Source organism: Parasteatoda tepidariorum, chromosome 4, assembly GCF_043381705.1.
Source record: "Parasteatoda tepidariorum isolate YZ-2023 chromosome 4, CAS_Ptep_4.0, whole genome shotgun sequence".
Taxonomy (NCBI): Eukaryota; Metazoa; Arthropoda; class Arachnida; order Araneae; family Theridiidae; genus Parasteatoda; species Parasteatoda tepidariorum.
In genome coordinates this window covers 81,495,177-81,505,364 of record NC_092207.1, presented here as the reverse complement: position 1 = coordinate 81,505,364, position 10,188 = coordinate 81,495,177, and positions in this window count along the sequence as shown.

The window sequence follows — 10,188 nt, the reverse complement described above, 5'->3', positions numbered from 1 at the left end:
GTGCCGGTCATTTTCTGAAAATTAGAACACCTATGTTGAAATACCCATGTACTCAATGAATGAGCACATTAGCTTCTCAATGAGAGGTAGAGTCATGGTAGTGAATAATTCTGATTTCTTTTGATTTTATGATAGTGTATGTAATTTTATAAATGTTCCTATGAATTAATGTGGCAAATGAATTGAGATAATAAATTCAAATAAATAACTTACTTTGAGGCAATTTTTTTAAAAATTCAATATGTGTAAGAGTGTTTTGTTATCTTAAAGCTGGGTTCATGATTTATTTTATTTAAATCAAATTTTATGATTAATTTTTTTGATTAGAACTTTCAAAACTATGAATACAATGAAATATTATTACAAATATAACAATATGTTTTAAACTAATGCTATCTAAAAAAAACTGTCTTGTCGTAATTCATTATAACTTGCATAGCAACCATTCGGAAACAAATTCATGATTCAAATTATAGAATAGAAATATATCATAAACTACTTAAAAAAAGGATTTTAATAAACAAACCACAAACTTTAATTAAAATTGTTATTTTTTTCGTGTTTTAACCTTTGAGTGGACAAAATAACTAAAACGAGTTATTTATTTAAGTAGGTACTAAACATGGTTTTTTGAAGCTCTTTTTTGCCAAGTAAAATATAAGCGCCACATTTGAAATGCCTTTCACTTGAAGTTAAGCTATAATTTTATACTGTACCTACCATCTTGGGGTAAAGAATTATTTGGGCTTTAAAACGGACAAATAACTAAAATGTATTTAAAGCTATTCAACTTTTTTAAAAATCGCCAATTTCGTGACATTTTTCCACCATGATGAAAATCAACAATATTAATGCCTTATTTTATTTTTTGCTAATTTTTATGAGCCCAGATAATGCAGCATTGAGTTAGCTTTTAAAAAATTAGGCCACAAATGCTTTTCATTTTCCCAAAACCTTGGCCTTTCTCCATATTAAAGTTTTGACTCATTTTCAGAATTAACATTGTGGGCGCTAGCTAAAGATAGTTTAAACTTGACCTAACAATTATGAGTATTAACTGTTGCAAACTGACATCAGCTATAAAATTAGCATATTGTTTGCAAAAACAAAAGAACAAAACATCATTTCATGCAACTACAGAGTCTTCAAAAAACAGTCTTATGTAACTGATTCATTTATCAGTACTTGCTCTCTTATTAAACGCTTGACTTAAATTTTTCATTTGTTATTGCAATTTTTTTAATAGAAAACCTGTTAATATTAAAGAAACTGTTAGAAAAAATAGATGTGAAAGAAACAATTCCCTTGCTGGATTATTTAATTTCTATAACAAAGAGACATCTTCAGTCTCGGTTGCATTTTTAAATATTTAAATTTAATATACACTAACACAATATTCTGGATTAAGCAAAAAGTATCTCAATGAATCATTTTTAAAATGAGCAAGTATTTTCTAACTTAACCATTTCCTAAGCAATTGTGGATTAAACCAAACCAAAGGTCAAAAATTTCTCTGGACTAATGCCAAAGAAGCTAGAGCAGTATATATTTGAGTAATCATATATAAAACATTTTTTTTAACATTATTCCTTACAAGTACTGTCAGGGTGCGTAGCCTTTTTAAAAAGAACTTATTTTCGATTTATGTTTTTTAAATGTGCTTTTTCCATAGGGTGTTTTTAAAAAGTGCTATATTTTCTCCTTACGAAAATGAGATATTTTTCTTTACCATATTTATTTTAGCCACGAATTATGCAAAATGACATTGTTCTATTTAACGTTTTAACAATTAATTCGTCCCGCAGTAGACTGATCGTTAAGACACGGTTCCCAGCAGATCACCGAAGTCAAGCATCACTGGCTACGGTCAGTGTGCGGGTGGGTGACCACTTGGATCAGTCTGCGTAGGGACCGAGGGTGTGCGGTATTGGTCCTCGTTAAACTGTGCTACCGTAAAGTGCTCGACTTCGCGCGCAGGTCGTCGGGCTACCGAAGCGGGGGTGCCATCCCCTCCGCAGAGGATCAAAATTGTGATGGCATGTCTTCGGATCATCCTCCGCGATGTTTCCCAGACCGTCGCCAATAGCCCGTTGTGCAGCTCTAGTGCGACGTAAATTAACAACAAAAAAAAACACTAACAATTAATTCAATCCCAATGTATTTGGGCGTGCCATCGGTCCGTAGCGTATGAAAACGCCATTCGTTTTACATGTTTGATGAATTACTTGTGGGTCCGCATATGCAGAGCAGGATTTACTGGGAAGGATTTTTGCCCTCATGTGAAACTCTGCTACATTCTCAATTTCAGGATTCAATTAGTTTTGAATTGATAATTTAAAAATACTTCATATTTATAATAGGTAATAATTATCTTTACGCTAAAATTTTGGATTTTTGACAATTGTCAAGAACTATGTCAAAAGGGTTATTTTGAAATCTAAAGTACTTAAGTAGAAGACCCATACTGACCTTCAAAATCAACAAAATTCAATTTTACTGGTAACTCATTTCTTTAGGAATGAGGTAAAACCCTCAGAAAAGGAGTATCAGAAAAAAATTTTGAACTAGAATCCATAACGAAAACTATTTTCAAAAATCTTGAAGAATTATATACATTTGTTTAACATTTCAATGTGCAATAAGTAACTGTAAATTTATAAAAAGCAGCACTTTTAAAATTCATGATTGTACTAAAAATTAAACCGATCTGTAACAAACAGGGTTTGAAAAATTCCAGCTCTCCTAGGTTTTTCCTTTAAAAAAAAAACTGGGGTTACTAGGGTTTTTGATGAAAACCCCAAGTTTTTTTCAAAATTTATTTTAAACTTTTATTCCGGAGTACTAAATAAGAATGCACGATTTTCTTCTATCTAGAAAGTTAAATATAACTTTATAACTTGTAACTTGTTTTGTTGCAATGTAAAAATTTAAGTTGTTATTAATAAAATAAAAGTTTTAGATAGGCTATGCTATTATTTTTATTTCTTAAGAATAAGTAGATTGTTTTATAAAAATTTAAATCTACTCAATTAAAAGATCACAAACTTTTTGTTATTAATGTCTGTTAGAATAAAATTCAAACTTAGATTTTAATAATAATTTTATTCAGTTAACTTTACAACTTAATACGCTTTGATTTTTCATAAATTTCTGATTCAGTTTCAAGCTGTTCATTTGCGATAAAAATAAAATATCAAATGACAATATTGGTAGAGAATAATATTAAGAGTGATAGTGAATGATAAAGAAATATTACAAGTAAATATCTATAAATGATGAGAAAATAAATAGTTTATCTGTATTTGTCAATTAAGGAACCTTATCAATTTTGGATAATGGATCAAAGGAATACGTTGATACCTTTGAAAAATCATTTTAGACTCTTTTATTTATATGTTTCACCGAGAATTAATAATAAAAAAAACCTATTGGTTTGAAAATTGTAAATCTTCTCAAACATAATTGTATTTCTATTCTATTAAAAAAATTCATAAATGTATTTATTGCTATGAATCTAAGGAAATATTAAGTTTAGCCTAATGAAAAAAAGTGGAATGATTTAGGGTGCTTAGATATTATTATGGCCTGTTTTTACTGGAAATAGGACTTATTTTAACATGACATAGTTATGGAAACTACTCTCATGCATAACTCTAATTTTAGTATTAATTCTTTTAACATGTGCCCTTATAAATGAAATATTTTATTAACAGAAAAGAAAGCATTTTTTTGGCGTAACTAAATATTAGCAGGATTGGTCCACAACTGAATATGTGATTAGAATATAAAAACTTGTTATAATTTTTTCAGTGTTTTTCCCAAATTTATTTACTTTTTTTTAAATATATGAAGAAGAAAAATTTAAAGTCTTAATTCATGCACTTAATTTATAATTCAATTTCAATGAAATCATTGAAAATGGAATACATATTAATTTCATAAATGTCAGTGGCTCTTTACAATCAGAAAATATTTTTTTAAAAAAACCGATCCACGTTTGCAAAAATTGCCTGGTCTTAATTTGGCGAGCTCTGTTAATAAATACAATTATATCAATACTTTACATTGTAATAAAAAAATTTTTTTTTATTATTTGTTATTTATTGATTGATTTTTCTTTTTTTATAAGGTAAATATATGTATATTCAATGATAAACAATCATACTATTTCTAAGGTCCTTAATTTTTCAAAAAAGTCCTTAAATTTTTTTTATTTTTAAAGTTCTTAATTTTTGCTTTGTTAAAAGAGTGGGAACCCTGAGTTAGAAGGTGGAGAGAATAGCTACTAATAAAGAAAAAAGTAAATCCGCATTCATTAACACATTTCTTTACTGATATATTGGGGTTATTTCCTTTTAAAATTAGTATATTCTTTTGGCTTTAAAATATATATATATATTTTCCGACAGAAAAATAAAATCTGGTTTTCATTGTTATTTCTGAAGAAAAAAAATCCATGTTAAAAGAAAACTTTTTGCAGCAATACAAGTTGATATAAAAACTGCAATAAATGAACTTCGGTCTTTATTCATATTCTATAATATTTATATGTGTAAGATTTTTAAAAATGTCATTTAATAAGTGTTGGAATTTATTACATATTAACTACTAAATTATTTTGTTATTTAAAGCAGCAGTATATTTCAAATAAATTTTAAAAACTGCATAAAGTAATTANTTTATTACGCACCAAATAATAATTTTATTTATTTCTTACAATTAATTTAAATCAGGGATTTTTTTTATAAAAAAATAAAAAAGATAATTTTAATCAAGCTAGTTAAAATACATGAATTCTTATCATAGTAAAAATAAGATCTAAAGCAAAATATATAAATTTCCAAAATACTATCGTTTTTAATTGCTTTCTTATATTGATATTTTGCCACTATTTTCATTGTTAACGTTCAGAAATAAAATTTGAATTATGACATATGGCTTCTGTACTTCAAGTATATGTTTAAACGATATAGGGTGACGTGATAAAAGAGGATGTGTACAACTTTAGAACAAGGACCTGGAGCCGAAAAATTTTCGATGGTTTAGTTCAGCAACCCTATAATAAGCTAAATTCTGCCTCCATGGGTGAAAGCGAGACGGAAATGGTGGTATACCACCTATAGTTAAACCATTAAATTTTAACTTGATTATGGGAGGAGTAAATCCAAGGGCGCCGGCAGAATAGTATAAAAGGAGGTGCAACCCTCTAACAAACTACCCCCTCCACCAAAAAAAAAAATAATAATAATTTAAATGTTCTGTTATTGCATTTTGTTTTGTTATTACATATACTTTCATCTGTTAATTTTTTTCAAGATATATTTCTTCATCGTCAACAAGATATTTAAAAAAAAGTACGAATTTCTTGTACTTGCAAATTTTGCCACGAGAAACTGTACTGATGGCGCTGGCATAGCTACTGACTTTAAAACACAAATAACTACAAACAGTAGTTTCGTATACTAACGTGTTTGTGCACGCTTAAGATTGGTATTTATTGTGTTGATGAAGTTTTACAGTTGTGAGAAATCAGTTTGTGTTATACACCTTTGTTAAACTAAATAACAAATAGAAAATATAATATTATTTAAATTTTAGACACCCGGTGGCTGAGTAGAAGCGCTTCGCACTCCCGTGCCACAGGTCCTGGGTTCGATCCTCGGACCGGGCAAGGTTGACTCAGCCTTTCATCCCTTCAGTGGGTCGATAAATGAGTACCAACCAAGCATAGGAACTAAACACTGGGGGTTTCGCGTTCGGCTGACCACCTAACCGGAACATCTGCTCCTGCACCCTGGAGCCCAAGGTCTAGAAAACTGAGATGGGCACAGTAGGCCTCGCCCCTCTTTGGGCTGTCGTGCCACTGAGTCTGAGTTGAGTATTTATATTTCATTAAATGAAATTTGGGAAATATAGCGTAGACATCTGCTAAGTTAGTGGTGCATGCTCAGTGTGCATAAGAAAAGAATCAAAGATGACTCAGAATTCATTGAAAAAGTTATAAACAGATTTGGACAGCAAACAAGACGATTACAATTCTTGTTCGATTAAACAATTTTTTAATTGTTATGTATCAATTATTTAATTATTTGTTTTTAAATAATAAAAAATTTAATAAAAATTTTTATTACAAAATTATTTTTCTGTATCGCTTTAATTGCTTTTTAAAAAAAAGCCAGGGGGGTGCAAGTGCACCCCCTTGCACCCCGCTGCCGGCGCCCTTGAGTAAATCTATTCTCTTCTTCAAACTATTTAACAATACCTGCTTTTTCTCCAGAAAGGAGCAGTTTTATATGCATGCTATAATATTAAAAAAAAATCTCAGTAGTTACAGAAATTTCTCGAAATGTTTCACAAATAAAAAATAAAAAAATGCTGGAATGAAATGTCTTTTGTACCAGTTTTTGCTCTTTTCCGTCTTGTATACATATAGTCTTTTAACCCTGTCTGCCTCCTGTAATTTTAATGCACATTTACACATGCTTTTCAGTTTCTGATTTTAATTTGAAATTGCAAAAAAAAAAAAATAGTAACACTATCATCTGCTCACACAGATACTGCATATTTAATATAGTAAAATTATTTCTTCAATCTTTGCCTCTTTATTAAACTTAGAGATATGGCAGCTCTATAGAGTAGGGCACATCGACCAGAGGTCTATTGTACCCAAACCTTCTTTATTACCTCGGTTAACATGTGGATCTTTGCTTCTAAAATCACGCTATAAGAAAATTTATAGTTTTACCTTTACTGTAACATTCATAGATATTTAAACTTTCTGGAGATTCCAACATATACGCAGAACATGTAAGTTATTTGGGGAGAAATCCACATAAATAAAAGTGATTTTCGAAAAAGTAACTAATTTTTAATATTATATAATTTAGTTATTCTGAAAAAATTTTTTTGCTTTTGACTTAATAGTTCTGCAATCTGCATGAAGCTTTTAAATTTGTATTCACTTAATATTTAAAAATAATACAGTTAAGAATATGCAGATCCACGTATGTGTACCTTGGTACGTAATGACAGCACAGTAGTCAAATGAAATCTCATAGTTTTCATAAGTATTCAATTTAACTTTTTGTGTTTTTTTTTCTCCATAATTTTGAAATTTTAGCCCCAGGAATCAAATGCAATTTTTTCATACTTAATATTACATTTTTTTCAATAATTATTTATTTTATGTCGTTTGCATAATTAAAATAGTTTTGAAACTTAGATTTCACGCCGTAATGCATTGCATCTCATTGTAAAAAAACTTGTATTTTTTAAAAAAAAAAAAAATATTCTAAACAATTATTAAATCTATTCACCATTTTATTTAAATAAACCATAATACAACATTATACATGTTTGTTCCTATTTTATGTGCAATTTAACAATTATTACTTATATTATTTTACTTTATTTAGTTAAAACCTGAGATCTACGTACGTGGACCTAAAATTATCAGCTCCCTGGCAGTATAATTCATATTTTGCTTATCTTATTATGACTTATGAAAGTAAAATAGAAATTCGGAACTATAAAATATTTTTTGCAATATTTTTTTTCCTTTAGTTGTGAAGAGGTAAAGAAAAGAATTGAATATAATAAAACCTCCTTCCTATTTGATTTTAAATCATTGTAAATGCATTTTAATGTATAGAATTTTCTTTCTACAGCAACTTGGCTAATGAGAAATGCTGTTACAATGTGGCAGGCTTCTTAAATGTCTACAATACAATGACATTGCTTGAGCTTAGGAAAATTTAGAGTTCCAAGGAAAACATAACTCCAGAGCATTTTGGGCTCTAGGTCAAGCTCTCTACTTTGGAACAAATTGATGGGTGGGGTAAAAAAATATTGAAAAAAAAAACAAAACATTTATGGGCAGCTCCTAAAGTAATTTTTAAAAATATTACAAGTTGTACTGTACATTATATTTAAACAAATATATTAAATCTAAAATGTAATACGGATGATAAGTTTAAATAAGATGAATGAAACTATAGGATATCTAACTCAGAAATATATTGCTTACAATTAAAACTTCTTGAAATTTACCTTAGAGTATCTGTATCTCAAAAGCTTTGGTGCATAATAATGAAATAATATAAAACGGTATATACATCAGCGAAAGTTGCTTTTGCAATTGATAAGTCAGACATAGAATTTTGTTTCAATAAAAAATTATTGGGTACCCTACAGAGTTCTCTCTAGGAATAAAAAAGGATAGAGCGCTTCCTCTCAAAAAAAAGTACTTTGAGTTTTGAAAGGGCACTCACTTAACACCGTAAAAATTTATCACACTGTGTAATATTATGTAATAACTGAATTTTATCCTCAGCAATTTTTAAATTATTTTCTAATACTATTTTTGTGTATGTTTAAAAGTAGTTCTCGCTCATTATCAAAATAAGAAAAAAAATTTTAGTTTATAAAAATAATAAAAGGCATGCTAAAAGACAATATTTGTGCATAAAGTTTTTTCAAAAAAAGTTACCAAAAAAAAAAGGAGATTAATTGATAAACAACTTGAAAGCTTCTTTTTACAATTTAAAATAAAAATTATGAGAAAATTAACATTTAAAAGTGCATTTATATATATATAAAAAAAGGATTTTTATTTAAAAAATAATTTTGAAATATTTAAAATCACTTAAATTTGTTAATATCCTCCTCCGAAAAAAAGAGATACTTGTAAATATTTAACCAATTGAGAATAATCCTAACAAAGTAAATATTTATAACAGTAATCAGAATTGAACCTATAAACACAGATAATTTTACCTGGGTGTAATTATTATTTAAACAATGAGTTAATTTTTTTAAAAATGGAATATGAATAAAAAGGCAATGTTTTCAAAAGAAGCAGCTTGCTTTTACAAAAAGGTGTATAAGAGGGTGCATTTATTGGGATCAAGCCATCTTTTTAAAAACTCTTAAGGAGAACACTGCCTTCAATCAGCTAAGGGAATCAGAATCAGCTATTGTAGATAACATATACCCAAATTAGTCTCTTAAAAAGAAAATAGCTTTTTCAATTTTTTATGTAGCAAATTAACAATGGTTAGTAAATGAATAGTTAATAATCATTATTTAAAAAAGGTTTTCCTTCATTAAATATAAGGCTATTACTCAATCAAATAATTTATATTAAAAAATATGTAGTTATAATAAAATGTTGACAGTTAAAGCAAAAATATTGTTTTAGACTAACATAGCAGTTACAGCCGATGGTTCAGGGGATACAGCGTTCGACTTCCAATGAGCCGAGCCGGGTTCGAATCCCAGTCGATACGAATTCCGCATCCGGCTTGCACCGACCACAGTGCTGACATGAAACATCCTCAGTGGTAGACGGATCATGGGTTAGAGTCCACTTGCCTTTAGGCTAACCGTGGGAGGTTCTCGTGGTCTTCCTCTCCATGTAACGCACATGCAGGTCAGCTCCATCAAAAATTCCTCCACGAAGGCAAATTTCTCCCACTACTTGATCCAGGAGTTCCCTTGTCCTCTGGATTGGGTTCAAAGTTACAAGGCTACAGAGTGGAACATTAGTAGTTGTAAACCCATTAAATTGGGTCGGCTGTTCAAAGACGGTTATAAAAAAAATATATAAACATAGCAGTTAGTTTATATAATTTCTTTAATCCAGCTGAAGATATCAAAAGATAATTTTCCAAATTTATTATCCAAGCAAAATATATTTTACTTATTCAATACAAAATAAGCCAAAGGAATGAGATATTTGAAGTCTTAATTAAAAGTATATGTTTATATTAACTTTTAATTATTTACAATTAGGGGTTCAGTACCTGCGACCCTCCGACGGTTGACGGGCTGCCAGCGAGAGCTTCTGATCGTAATGGAATTTTAGTTTTAGAAGAATAAAAAAAAAAGTGAAAATTTTGACTTGCACATTTAAATCATCACTTTTTAATGAGCTCAATGTGGGAGTACTGATTTTATCGCTTTTTCATTGGTTATTGATACGAAATTCCTTCTGGTTTTAAAAAAAAATCCTATATTTTTAATACAATATTACAATGCACAAATTTTGAACAATTATTTCCGATTTCATCATAAATCCAAGTGACGTTTAGATCGTTTTTTGACATTTATAACTACCAATTTCCGTGAGGTTTATTACTCCCGATACATTTATCACGACTCGTGAGTTATAAATTGGACAACTGACCA